The 15,718-nt window shown below is 35.2% G+C and overlaps 1 pseudogene; it reads left to right on the forward strand.

The window, feature by feature from the left end:
* Window positions 1–808: 808 nt before the first annotated feature.
* LOC121486590 lies at window positions 809–7,664 on the forward strand (annotated as a pseudogene).
* The last annotated feature ends 8,054 nt before the right edge of the window (window positions 7,665–15,718 follow it).

Below are 15,718 nucleotides of genomic sequence, written 5' to 3' on the forward strand. Positions count from 1 at the left end.
TGTATCATGACCTGAGCCAAAGGTAGATGATTAACCAAGTGAGCCACCTAGGTGCCCCATTGCTCAAATTTTGAACATATTCTACAAGCCATAGCAGTGGAACTTCCTAAAGAATTGAAAGTGAGGTGATAAAACCAATTATATTTCCAGTATTTTGGTTGGGGCAACTAGATTAGTGAAGTTGTTCTCTACTAAGAAATGGAAAGCTGTAGAGGAAACAGATTTGGTGAAATGTGAGTTAAAGATAAATATAGATTTTTTAAATTTATTTTTAGTGGGTTAATTTTGATTGAGTTGTCTCCTAGTTGTGGTAAATTTTCTTTTTAAATATTACAGAATCCATGATATGCCTCCCCCCCTTTTTTTTTCCATTCTACTCTCTTTGCAGTTTTGCCCTATTTTTCTGTGTTAGCTCTAATAACAACTCCTTCTTTTCTTTTTTTCTAATCACTCTTCTCAAAGTCTATCTTGTGAGTCATTTTAGAAAGCCAAAATTTCATTTTGTTTATTTTTAGTAGCATTTATTCATTTTAATTCCCTTGCTGTAATTTTCTTTGAGTTTACATTTTATTTTTTTTAAGTTACTGATTTGACCACTTGGCTAAATTTGTTTTATTCCAGATAATTTTTCTAACATATTCCATTAACATTATAAATTTTCCTCCAGTAAATTTTTTGGTTGAATTCAATAAGTTTTGCATTAAGATTTTTGTGTTTTTAAAAATTCTGGGTATTTTTAAATTTTAATTGCTATTTGCATATGGGCAAGAACACATCTCTCCCAAATTCTTGTTCATTTTAACAGAATATGGACAGTGGCCTTGACTGGAGGTGAAGATCTGAGTTGTCTTCTAAAAGATGGATTTATAATGTATTTTTTTACTGTATAACTCTAAGTACACTTTAAGCATATCAAGCATTTGGGTTGCAATCAATCCTCTAGATTGTGAAGACTTGTTATTTGGTAACTGAAATATTTATGCCTTAATGAAATACTTGGATGGAGCCAAAAGTGTTTGGGTTGCTGCTTTGTTTCAGGAATGGTTTTAGAGTCATTTTAAAGTAATTCCTTTGTGACTGAAATAAATAAAGTTCAAAATAATTAGAAGCCACTTAGTTTTAGAATAACTTCTCAAACGACTGTGAATTAAAACTAATCCCTAGATGCTTTAAAGGCTCTCATTAGTTGAACTGTTCATAATCAATAATTAATGTATAGTTCTAAAATGCTTACATTTTTAGAAAGAATAAATATATAGTGGTTTATAGATAAGTGTAATTTGACAAAAATTTTACAGAAATAATTGACATTTCATCAATGATATTAAAACAGGGGAACATAGGGACTCAAAGGAGGTAATATCCGTGGGGATCTGGAGGCTTGGGCTCTGGTAGGTAATGTGCCATTGCTGGCTGGAGGTTTATAGCAACCAGGCTAACTTCTCAGCTGTTCCTGACCAAATTGATTGAAATGCAGAATGATCTCCTTAGTAAAGAGAAAAACAGGTAGTTATCATTAACTTCCCCAACTGAGAAGATTGAAGTTATACACTTGACGCTGGCACTATCTTTGTGATAAACAAAAACATTTCAACTCCTTATATTTTGTCACACATTTAAGTGGGTGGTGTTGCAGGAATTCCATTCTGGGTCTTGTGAACAGACAGGCTTGGGACATGGATAACCCTTTGACCAAGGCATATGAGGTTAAATTTCTTACTCTGAAAGATCATGATCCAGGAGAAGTAAACAAGGCTTGTGAGCATTTTTGTGCCATGATGATGGGCTGTGTGATAGAGAGGGCATTTGAAGATGAATATGTGCTCAGTTTGTTGAGAGCTCCAGCAGTTCCTGTGATCTCTGGAACCTTCTGCTATGATGTAGTTTGAGATTAAGGAACTTGGTGAGTGGATGCCAATGAAAGAGAACCTACATTCCTTCACAAAAGATCCTCCCTCATGCTTTAATTTATAAAGAGCTTCCATTTGAAACCCTGGAAGTTGAAGCAAAAGTGGCATTAGATATATTTCAACACAACAAGGACAAAATAGATTTCATGGAGGAGAAGTTATCTCAGACCCCTGAGAGAAATGTCCAACTACAGATTTGGTGACTTCATTGATGTGAGAAAGGGTCCTCTGATTCCAAGAACAAATGTTTGTTTCTGGTTTGAAGAGTCAGCAATCGTAAAACCACTCAGTCAAGTCTTGTAGGAAGATTCCAGGGCCTCTCATTACCTGTATAGATCAGGGCATATTTTACGGTATAGGATAAGCTTTTGAAAATATCTCAGAAAATGGTAACTAAAGATCAAATTAAACCTTCAGAGGGAAGGTCATCTATCTAGTAACTTTCTAAAATTAAATTTAATAGTAGATTAAAATAAATTTTTCTATTAAACAAAACAAAACATGGGAGCACAGCCTTCTGGGAGGGCCAGAGATTAACAGTGGTTACGCAATTAGGCATGTTAGCTCTGATGCCTCTTCTCAGATTTTTTGTTTTCCTCTTGCTCTCCTTGGAGCTATCTTTCATCATCTCTCCATTTCCTCCTTTTCACTTTTTCAGAGAAAAATTCCTGTAGTTTAGGTCTTTGTAGATATGTTCTCTGGTACATTTATAAACAGTGTTTCCCAGTTAATTTACACTACTTATGTAGTTCACTTAAGTACAAATAAATCTAAATAGTCTGCAAAAAGAAAGTAAGAAATGTATATACCATGAATTCCATGACTTACTAAAGTATTCTTTTGTCTTTTTGCTTCCATATAAAATCAATTTGGAGTAGAATGAAAGGTATAGAGCTACTACTGAATGATAATGCTTTAATGACCAACTCAAAATCTAGTCCAACTTCAGACATAGAAGTAAAAAACTCAAGAGATTCAAAATTAATTCTAATCTATTTTACTTGTGTTCAATTGAGTGAGTGGATAATTTCTTTGCACATTTTCAGAAATGAAATATTTAAAGAATGAATGACAATGATTTTGAGAAGTTTATTAATTATGCTAAAAATTAACTCCTCTGCTGCTAGTATTTATAACTCACTTTTTTCTTGTTTATTTGAGTACACTTTTAATTCAAGTCATATCTGTCATATCTGTCAGAAAGAAATATCATGTATAATAGTAATATTTATTTTATAATGTGTAATATTTCTACATTCTGTTTATCTAATACAGACAATTTTGGGCAACTTACAGCTGAAAAGACACTTGAAGATAGTAGTAAACTTTACTTTCTGAGCAATGTAGTAGATGCGGATTTTACATAAATATCCAGTAGACACGAAGATATCCCATAAAGATGTGTTGACATCACCCTAGAAAGTGGTCAAGTATTCTAGACTCAGAAAACCTTAGAATTATCTGGCCATGATTGATTCCTCCAAAAACCAAAAAATGCAAAACAAAACATTTATTGGTTGTATCAGATAATATACTCTATTGTTCTCGTTGTTATCGCAAAGGTAGTCTTGGGTTAATTATAATGTCCTAAAATTTAGAACAAATAAACATCAATAATAGAGTTAGAATCACACATTTTTTAAAGATGCTATTTATCTATCTATCTATCTATCTATCTATCTATCATTTATTTATTTATTTAACAGAGACAGATTGAGAGCTAGAGAGCACAAATAGGGGGAACAGCGGAGGGGGACAACAGAGGGAGAAACAGGCTCCCCACTGAGCAGGGGGCCTCTGGTGGGTCTCTATCCCAGGACCCTGGGGATCATGACCTGAGCTGCAGGCAGCTGCTTAATGACTGAGCATTGGGGCACTCAGGTGCCCCAATCACACTTCTAAAGAACAATGCTTTTGCTATAGAAGATTCAACTTTTTATCCATCATTATCCTCTAGTTTTGTCCTAAAGCTTAATTATACACACAGACAAACACACATGCCTACATACATTGATATTGTACAGATATATATAGTAATGGGAAAATTCTCTTAGATTTGCCACAATAGTCATTTCTTATATTTGTATTTACTTTATAACAATATCTGAAATTCAAGAGTAATAAATTGTTCTCTGCTTTATTAAAAATACTACAAAGTTTGGTTTAATAAATAAGCATAAATATGAAACACAATTATTTAGAATATTATTTTAATAAATACATTCATTCCATTTATTAGAAGTTACATATGAATTTTATAGTGTTAAAATTCTTCCAAGGATAATATCAAAAGCCAATTTAGGCAATTTTTTTGTTTCTGTTTTTAAGATTTTTCTTTACTTATTTGAGATTGAAAGTGAGAGACACCACAAGTAAGTTAGGGGGGAAGCAAAGGGAGAGGGGGAAGCAGACTCCTTACTGAGAGGGAAACCTGATGCAGGGCTTGATCCCAGGACCCCAGGAACATGACCTGAGCTGAAGGCAGACCTTAACCAACTGAGCCATCCATGTGCCCCCAATTTAGGCAATTTTATTTCCTATAGCCTTCCATTTGAGGTTTATCAACTCTCTTTTGAACCCTAGATCAGTTTCCTTTCAAACACACCTATAAGAGCCTTATACCTAGTACATAGAGACAATTCAAGATTATTTGAATGGATATATAATAACAATAATTCTAAATATTTTAATATTAAGAGAGTAGCTCATATAAGGCAGTCCCTAGATAGGAACACTTTGTTTTTTAAATCACCGTATCTGTAAAGTTAATCGCTGTTTTATACATTTGACTTTATCATGGATATTTTTAATATAACTATCAATTTTTCATATAATACTATTTTTTTTCTTATTCATAGGGCAATAGGCCTGCTCTGAACAGTTGTGGAACCTGGGAAAAGAAAACAAATGCAAATTCTCTTACCATATGTACAAATATTTAAAAATATAATTCAAGATAACAAAGTTAAGTAAAGCATGTTTTATATCCTAAACTTGCTTAAATATAGAACTGAAAAATTTGGTATAAAACTATATTTTACATTCTGGTTCATTTCCATGCCTTAAGCATGGAACCCTAGTTAAGGGCCTCCATTCACTGAAAGCTAAAGATGATCCTTCAAGATTGGGAATGTTACTTGATTTTTAGCTTTTTACCACATTCATTCACATTTTCTGCACTTACTGCATTCCCTCCCAACTAATCAACTCAGACAAAATGACTCCCAGATAGATTTTGTGTGTATGTCAAATAGGACATGAAAAATAAACACTTTATGTTTTAGAAAAAGTTATAGCAGAATATCTGATGACTCAAGGTTGCAAAGGACTCCTTGCAAAAAGCAATAAAACACAACTGTAGGATGCAGACTATAATACTGATAGGCTTCAAAGGATTTAAAGAAAGTCTTTCCATGAAAAGACACCAAAAACAAAATTTTAAAAAAGCACATGAAGACAATATAACTAATGAATATATGTGATTCACAGGGTGATATATATTCTCTATTTTTTATATTTGCATAGGTTTAGGACATGTCCACCATTCTCCCCAGGAGCAAAGTAGTTGGTGGGGGCACTGGGCTCAACTCCATATCCAATAAAGGAAATTGGGCATTTGTAGGTAAGAAGGAGGGTGGAGAATTACTAAGAGGAAATATCCAGGGTAGGGGGAGATCTGGCTAAACTCACGGAAAAGGCTTCTTGCTAAAGGCAGGCCAGAGTAATAAATCATCACCTGGGAAATGGTGGTGATTGAGGAATCACATCAGATATCAAGGATTCTGACTAAATGGACAGAGCAGGATTCTTGCTAAAACTGGGTAATCCATCAATCAGAGAAGGACAATCATCTTATGGTTTCACTCATATGTGAAATATAAGACATGTGAAAGAGATTATAAGGGAAATGAGGGGAATTGAGTGGGAAAAAGTAGAAAGGGAGACAAATGATGAGAGACTCCTAAGTCAGGGAAACAAACCAAGGGTTGCGGAAGGGGAGGTGGGGTGGTGGGGGAACGGAGTAGCTGGGTGACAGGCACTGGGGAAGGCACTTGATGGGATAAGCTCTGAGTGCTATACTATATGTTGACAAATTGAATTTAAAGTCTAAAAAATGCAATAAATAAATAAATAGATAGATAAATAAATAAATAAATAAATAAATAAATAAATAAAGGGAAAAAAAACTGAGTAATGCAGAGATGACCATGGAAGACCAAAACTCAGGGCCCAGCTGAGAAGAGTTTGGGGGAGGCTGAGTAGAGTTTAGTCAGGGAGGGAATCTTTGTCACAACTTCTCCCAGAAACCATTACCAGCTTTACGTTTCTCTATACCCCTCATCATCTTCTAACATAGTATGAAGTTGATTTATTTATTTTGTCACATTTCCCAAGTTAAAATTCAAACTCTAAGAGAGCATGGATTTTTTTTTTTTTTGAGAGCATGGATTTTTGTATCTAATTTATTCTTTGCAGTTGACCCATTAGCCAGAACATTATGCAAAGTTGGTACTCGGTAAACACTTGTTGATTTATTATCTGTTGCATAATTTTTATTCGGCCTTTGGAATAAAATAATTCATGAATTGTTTTTCTAATAATACCTGAAATAAATCCTTTAGTAAATAAAAATGGTGCTCATTTGTTGTATTTTAAGTCGTTAGGTCTAGAATGGATTGATATAATGCTATAAAAAGTGAAAATTGACCATTTAGCTGACAATTACGAATAAAAGACGTGATTAGCATACTGTTTTGCCTCTTAGATACAATTAATTTTACTGCTGCTAGAACTAGTAAATGAAAGAATTCTCTGATTTTATTCTCATAGATGTTTCTCCTCTCTTCCACTTGAAGCACCTGAAGTACTGCTGATAAGCAGCAGGAATGAAATTTGACAAATATTCTCTAATTTATTCCTGGTTTTCAAGTGTGCAAAACATAGGTAAAAAACCAGAAAGCCAGAAAACTTGCCATGATGTCAAAATAAGAATAAAAGAAAATCTAACCTCAAAAAAGAATATTTTTAGTTGAAATATACATTTGTATGTGAACATTATAAGCATTATCCTTCTGAGTAATAAATCTCATGGATTTCAGGTACTCCAGGAAGAACAATTGCAATGCATTTGTCAATGATTTGCCTAAGTTTGATTTACAGACTTCTAAGTGCTTAGGGGATTTTAGTGAGCAAGAGAACAAGACAAGTACCCTCTGTGACCTCACTGAAGTTACTGTATTAGAACACATGTATTTAATAATGCATTTATATGAATTTTAGAACAGTGTACAATATACAAGGTATGTTAGAAATAGGCTGTGCAATTTAAATAGCCTTGAGGTCGATGAAGGGACCCTGGAAAATATGATGGTTAAGCTAAGACTAGAAAAAGAAGTAAGCAGGTATTAACTTAGGTAGAGAGGAAATACAAGAGGAGAGATTAGAATATGGAAAAGTTGTGGGGGGACAGTTTATCGAGCATTGCTGGAAATTGAAGAATAGTCCAACTGAAGCACAGAACTTCAAACAAAGAGAGGTGGGTGATGAGGCTCAGAAAATGAAGGGCCTGATGACATATATGAAAAAGTCTAAAATTTATCTTAAAGACAAATGAAGCGATTTGAAGATATGTATGGCATCACTGGAGAGGACAAAGTGGAAGACCTTGAGAGTCCTTTGAAGACTAGTGTGGGCATCAGGATCGTGGTGATCAAGACTAGGTTGATGGCAGTGAAAATGCAGAGAGGTGGATAGATGGCAGAGATATTAAAAGTGAATGACTGAGTATGTTAGGTTGTACAGGGAAGAGAGATCAAGGCTCAGGCCACCATTTCTGGCTTGAGAAGCTAGGAGGATATGGCTTGCTAATTTACACATTTGTCTACCAACATAGAAATGATAGAGGAAGAGTGAGTGTGGAAGGAAAGATCAATGATGACCGCAGTTTTAAGAGAAAATGCAAAACACAGTTCAGGCAGCATGCCCATGAGAAGTCTGAGCTAAAGAAAGATATTTGCCAAAAATAAAAAATAAAAAAAAAAGAAAGATACTTGCCAGCAGCAGTCCACATGTGGTATTGTTTCAACCCTAACTAGTAGCATGCAGTGGAGTTCCGAGGGGGACATGCTGAGTTAGCATCACACGCCACAGGTCTATGGACATGATTTCCAGAAAGAATTCACTTTAGAATTACATTTATTAAGAATCAGAAAAAATAAGAATCAAAATAGCAATTATACCCTCAGATAAAAATGTAGCAATCCCATTCTGAGCCTTAAATTATGTGAATACAGTTTCATTTTTCAGTTGGTCTCTTGAACTTGAATGTGTGAGTATTGATGTAATTCAGCGTCTTCAGTGATTCATATTTTGGCCCTTTCATACCAGACTCTTGTTTTCTTTGTTTCTGTTTCCCTTTTATTTTTCCCACAAAGTACAATGTTCACTTGTAGAAGCAGCTCAATCATCTGCACTTGAAAACATATTCCCAAACTTGCAATTCCATGTCAGTAGCCAATTCCATGGGGCTCTTGCATTTTGGCATTTCTTGTGAACCAAGACAATAACAGCTTCATATTTAGAAAAGCCTGAAAGTGGCTCTGTAGCCTCTGCATTCCTGTAACAAAATCTCCTCGATGTGTTCATGTCACCTGTCACCTCTCTTCACATCTTCCTGTGAGACCTGGGGCTTGGGAACTGGCATGAGAATGCACTGGTACTGTTACTACTGCTACTGGCATAAATAAGAAGTCTTTTGTCTCTGGCCTGGAAGTATCATGACTTCTGCCAGCGTCCATGAACGAGAGGCAGGTTAATGAGCTAGCTTGCAAGAAAAGTAACACCCTTCACAGTTCTCTGTTAACATGAAAAACAAAAACAAAAGTCAACCACTATCTGTATGAATAGGGAGAGTAATAGAATTTCCTAGTATGCATTAGATAGAACAAGAGGTAAATTTATCATGCGTATGCAGTAATATAGGGACTAATCAACTTGGTTTATTTATTTTTTTAAAGATTTTATTTATTTACTCATGAGAGACACAGAGAGAGGCAGAGATACAGGCAGAGGGAGAAGCCGGCTCCATGCAGGGATCCCAATGTGGGACTCAATCCCGGGACTCCAAGATCATGCCCTGAGCTGAAGCCAGGCGCCCAACCACTGAGCCACCCACACGTCCCATCAACTTGGTTTAGACCATAAAAATGAAGCTTTAGGAGATCATCCTACCAGGAAAAAGCCATACCAGATACAGTATTATCTAAGGAGAAAATTCTGTTAATTCAGGCAATCAAAAGAACGGCAGGTCCAATTTTATTGGTTAGGACATGGACTATTAATTAGGAATGAGATTCTTATATTATGCATCCTAAAAGATGGGGTTATGTTGCAGTTGAAAACATCATTAAACAGGATGGGGCATTGTGGCATTTCTCGTTCCCTAGTACATGTAAGCACTCTGGGATATATTTGATCGATTATAGCATGGATAGCACGCGTACACAGATCTCAGATTCAACGTTTGTGTAATAGTAAGATCTTCTAGTTTCAGAAGAAGGTGTGCACTGGGTGGATTTCTCATTCTGGAAATGGTGGGGAGAAATGAACTACCACGATATTCACAGTGTGGGCTCCAGGAGCTCTTGGAGCAGCGCTAAACAGCATGAACTGCTGAAGCTGTGGAATTCGTAGAAGGACAAGGGCTGATTTATCACTAGCATGCCAGGCCCCTGAATTATGAAAGGGTCAGGTGCATTCTGCCCCAAATCTTTCATCTTTCTAAAGGTAATCTCTCAAACAACACTTAGGACAAGTTCTTCAACTATATAGCCCCTGGATTTATGACCTACAGACACTAGGATGATGGTGGACTGAGTTTTTAGTGTAGTGCATGTATTTAGAGGGGAGGTAACTGCTACCTTCACCTAAATTGCAGTTTCCAATGGCATGAGGGGGACTGTCAGGCGGTATGTATCGGGAGGCAGAGCTTGCATATAGTAGGGATTGGGTGGTATATGAACATATGTTGGCAGGTGTATGTGTGTACACGCGCACGCACATGTCTGGACTTACACATTAAGCACTCATTACTGTTCACAAGGCTATGGGTGAGCTGGGCCTGCCTCCCAATCCTGACAGGGCATACTCACGTGTTTTCAGTCAACCCCCAGTCAGATAGGTGGTTCTACTGTTGTAGACTGGACTGTCTCATCTTTCTGTATGTCGGCGGGCATCAGTTAATCTAGGATGACCTTGTCTGGGTCCACTAGGGCTACTTGCCTCCCTTCATGGGATTTCTTACCTTCCACCAGGGTGTACTGTACTCCTCATGTATGTCTCATAGACAGAATTCCAAGAGAGAGGGGAAGGAACACACGGGTCTTAAATATAGCTTTTAAACTTAACACACTATTAGTTCTAGTACTTTCTATTGGTCAAAACAAGTCACAGTCCAGCTCAGATTTACGAATCCTCAGCTCTAAACAGTCCCTCCTTAGAGAGGACTGCTCCATATTTATTATCATCCTGTTTAATTCTCTGATTAACACATAAAGCTATCAGAAGCTTGAGTGATTATTTACATTTTTTGTTTTATTTGTGCTTATTTATCTTCAAACACAAGAATGTAAACTCAGGGTGTTGACCATTGGCCAAACCTCAGCCAATAAACTCATCACATAGTAGGTACTCGATCACATTTTCTGATGGTTCTCTGAAGATTCACTAAGTGCATGGGAATCTTTCCTTTTTTTCTTTTTTCTTTTTTAAGACACTTAAAACATTTATCCTTATATTCTAGTAAGTGAAATATTGCAAATATAGGGTTGAGAAGGGAGCAGGTGAAGTAAATAAAACAAAACTGATTTTATCATATTTATAAACATACATGAAAGAATTGGCTTATTCATTATTGATGGAAGTTTTGTTAAAAAAATAAATCTTAAATAGGCTTTCAATTAGCAAATTATTCATTGTAACATATATCATCAAAGTTTCTATTTTTAAACATTTAGGAAATAAAGTTAGTTTTGTTAACTGTTAGTTTTATTTGAATGCCTGTGCTTTATCCAGAGAAGATGAAATAAATTATTCACTTTAAATGGAAAAATATATTAATAAATTCTGATCACTTCTATTCTGTGAATCATCTCTTTTGCAATGCAAAAAAAAAATTAATGTGTCTCCCCACCCTGAATAATTTATGCACTCTCCTCAGTCTTAGCAGCAATGTAATAAATGTACTGCATTCCTGGCAAGTTGAAGATTCTGTTCACAAAGTGTGGTAGATTTTTTAACACAGTTGCCATGTGCTTCTAAGTCATCTGCCTACTAATTATCAATGAGGCTGTCATTCAAGCAATGCAGTCTAAACCTTTCTCAGATTTCTGACCAAAGTACGTGTACTGCATTCTCCATCAAAGTTAGCCAGGCAAATATAATGTTGATTTTTTTTTCTTTTCATTTCTCTAAGCAAGAGAACTTTTGTTTAATACAGACTTAAAACTGAGTGTCCTGGAGGTGGGCTTTTGGAGTTCTCATTGTTGCTCTTTGTTAATGGTGAGTTAAACTTGGGCAAGTAGTTTTATTTTTCCCCCCTAAGGCCCAGGTTTTTGTGTTTTGTTTTTTGGTGTTTTTTTTTTAAATCTGTATTATAGTGATAATATAGATTTTTTTAATCTTATAGATGAAATACCAGGATTAAATGATGCAAAAATCATACCCTGATTAGAACAGTGCCTAGAACATAGACATTCCTCTAAAAACAGTTATGAATAAATGAAATTTATACTTTCATTAATTCAAAACTAAATACTCTTTTATTAATGTCAAAACACATTAATTCTTTGTTAAAGATTATTTATTTATTTATTCACAAGAGACGAGAGAGAGGCAGAGACATAGGCAGAGGGAGAAGCATGCTCCATGCAGGAAGCCAGATTCTGGCTCGGTCTCCAGGATCATGCCCTGAGCCAAAGGCAGATGCTCAACCGGTGAGCCACCCAGGAGTCCCAGAACACATTAATTAAATTATTATCTCATAGAATCGATAGTTTTTAAGGAGAGGAATGCTGTTATTTTATCTGATTACGATAGAAAAATGAGGCAAAGAAAAAAGTATAATACGGTATGTGTTACCCTTACTCAAAACAGATAAAATTGAGTCAAGCATGTACTTTCACTTCATTTCTTGAAGAACTCAACCTGAAAAAAACAAACTCATATTCAAAATAACTAAATTTTAATTAAATGTATATGGTAAGAGCAGCTTATACAGACATACCCATGAGAATCATGGATTACTTTCACTAGATGAACTACTGTACGTTTAAAACTGCTGAAATGTCAAGAATTTGCTTTGATAAAAAGAAATTTACTTTTATTAAAAAGAATTTATTTTTACCAGCAAATAAAACAAATGGAGAAAACCAAAGAGAAGTGCTACTGGGTTGTGTTGAGTAGACATCTTCCTTGGGAAATAATCAATTTCCCATCTATGTCACAGGTTTCTTTCATTCAGCTATTTTAAATATACCCAAAATTTCAGACAGAAAGTACCACAGCAAAGAGCATGGAAAACAAATGGCTTTTTTTCAGAGGAAGGCCAGCCACTGCCTTCCTCTGGGGAAGATTAAAGCCACAGCATACAAGAAAGAGAAGCATTAAACTAAAAACTACAGCGGGATAGTTGAACAAGATTCAAGGGATGTTCAGAGAACAGGAAAAAGTAAGACTGATGGAAAGAACCAATAAAACAAGACTTTAACAGCAATATTAAAGAAGGAGAAATTAATGAGAGAGAAAGATAAAATATGAATATTTACACTATGGTGGAAAGGATTAAAAATTCTAGTAATAACACTGGTAATGTGGACATTGATTCACTAAAGCGGGCAGCTGGTATGAACACTGCAATGACATGGATGGAGCTAGAATATCAGGCTAAGCAAATCAGTCAGAGAAAGACAAATACCACATGATTTCATTCATATGTGGAATTTAAGATACAAAACAAAGGAGCAAAGGGGGGGGAAAGAGAGGCAAGCAGAGGAACAGAATCAACTCAAGAGAACAAACTGAGGGTTACCAGAGGGGAGGGGAGTGGTGTGATGGGTGAAATACGTGATGGGGATTAAGGAGGGCACTTGTGATGAGCACTAGATGTGTGCAAGTGTTGAATCACTACGTTGTGCATCTGAAACTATCACACTGTAAGTTGACTAACTAGAGTCTAAAGAAAAACTTTAAAATAAAAAAGAAAAAATGGCAGGTGTTAATTCAGCATTGGGTTATGAATCAAACACTACTTAATAAGTGGGACTGATATTCAAAACAATCCCATCATCCATCCATCCATGCATCCATCCACTCATCAATCTACCCTTCTATCTATCCATTGTCAATCAGTGGATCAGTCAGCCTAACTACCTTCTTATATTGTGCTAAATATTCAGGGTATGCAGGTGACCAGCATTTCACTTCTTTTAATATTGAATAATACATGTTTATTTAAAATAGTGTTCATATTTCAAAAATCTGGTTGTATAAATTTATTTATAATATCGAAATCTGACTTTTCTTCAATTATCTGCCATTTGAAGTTCAATTATGAACCCGCTTTCAGCAAAAATACTTCATATGTGTAGATCTACTCATATAGAGGTCAACACATTGGTTGGTGCCTATCTAGTATCATACTAAACTTTTCATTATTTAGTATAATGTTGTGGAGAGAGACTGGCTTGACCAGGAACATTCCATTGAGAATGCTTGTTTACCAAACCCAATGTTTCAGGCTGATGTGCTTGCATTTATCCTACTGTTACCTGACTGCTTCTTCACTGTTGATGGAGTATAATTAATACTTCATTGTTTTGAGTACTGACATGGAAAATTTCCAATGTCAAGGTCGTATCCAGATAATCATTTTGCCAAAATTTTAGGTGCTAATTCATTACTAAAATTCTTCTTCCTTAGTTAAAAATAAATACTTTTTAATATTTCTCTTCCGTTATTTATCTTCTGTAAGATGAAATTACTTGTAAGACTAATTTTCTTCATTTTACAAGTCATTATTTTTTCTATGTATATCTTAAATACATGTATGTGTTACATACCACTCTATATATATTAGATATATATATGTGTGTGCAGAAATATGTACATACATATTTAGATATATGTATATATATATATAATAGGAATATGTATATCCTAATTTTACCACAACCAAATTTTCTTTTCAGTCCAAGAAATCCAGCATATTATAATAACTGTTCTGAGTCAAATAACACTAAGGAATCAAGATCAGAAACAATGTTAATAATAGTTTATGATAACCTCTCAGATCTTCTGTAAGTTTTCTAAATATTTTATTTCATATCATGTATTTGCCATAGAAGAAAACGATGTTGTATCCTGAGTAACTTGCAGTTGGTGTTGACAATCGAAGTGATATGTGGTGCTTTCCCTCCAAATTGAGTCTACAAATATTCCTACTTGTTTTTATTGTCCAGATGGATATTCCTTTTTTTCTCTAAAATGAATTTGTTGCTATTTGCTCAAAATCTCATCACTTTCAGTACCTTTTGGGATCTTGATCTCTCCATTATCCTGTGTTTCATGTCTTCATCTGTCTCATTTCTACTGGCTACCTCACAGTAGTACATAAACACCAAACTTCTGTCGTCTTAAAGTTAAGATAGATGATGATAGATAGATAGATAGATAGATAGATAGATAGATAGATAGATAGATAGATGATAGGTAGATAGACATAGATAGATAATAAATAGCAGCATTCACTCAGACTTTGTTCCTCTGTAGATCTACAGGTCTCTTTGTAGACATAGCAAATTTTCTAGAAATAACATCCTGAACTTGCTCCTTCTGCCTCTTAATCCTCTAATAACTTTCCAAAATTGTGTTCTGGCTTCTACCATTTCCATGCTAATGAAATGCTTTTTTAGAGTTACTAATGGCTTCCTCATTTCTAAATAAAACATGTTGTTGTTGTTGTTGTTTTTTTTAATTTTAGTCTTCATCCTTTTGGCTCATTAATGTACATGTTAGTGTCATATTAGTTCACTTCACTAGAGTATATATATCCCAGCAACCTTGGTACCAACCCTGGCACTGTGGCTGAATTCTGACCAACTGAATGTAGGAGTATATGGTGTATGTCACTTCCAGGCCTGCCTTATACAACTTCTTTCCCACTACTCTACACTTTCTGTATTTGTTCATCAGTGGATCAACTATAGAGCTTCCATAAGAAAACTCCCAAATAGTAAAAAAAAAATGGTGGAGATGAAGAAAGAAATCCTGGTTTCAGAATACCCAGGTTGAATGAGGATGACCACAAGTTGTCCCAGTTTGTCTGACACCTTCCCAGTTTTAGAACCGAAACTAAAATTCTGGGGACTCTTTCCATTCTGCACAAATCAAGAAAGTTGGTTATCCTTAGACAGAATGCGACCCATTGAACACTGGACTATTATTGAACTAGCGACAACTATTCTACTCTATTAAGACATAAAGATTTGGATTTTTTGTTGTTGTTGTTACAATAGCCAACCTGAATAAACATCTAAGTTGAATGATTATCCATCATCTTCTTTCAGATTGCTTCAACTTCCTCTTTTATTTATTACATTTGCAGCTATTATTATCAATTCTCTACTTAGCCCGGACCTAATAGTTATCTGTTGCTCAATTCTTTTTAGTCATCCATAGATCCAATCAAACCTTAAATTCAATGACCTAACCCCCTACCATCTCTACTTGTCTTCCTTTCTCTGCTTTCCTTC

The sequence above is a fragment of the Vulpes lagopus genome, chromosome 3, assembly GCF_018345385.1.
Source record: "Vulpes lagopus strain Blue_001 chromosome 3, ASM1834538v1, whole genome shotgun sequence".
NCBI lineage: Eukaryota > Metazoa > Chordata > Mammalia > Carnivora > Canidae > Vulpes > Vulpes lagopus.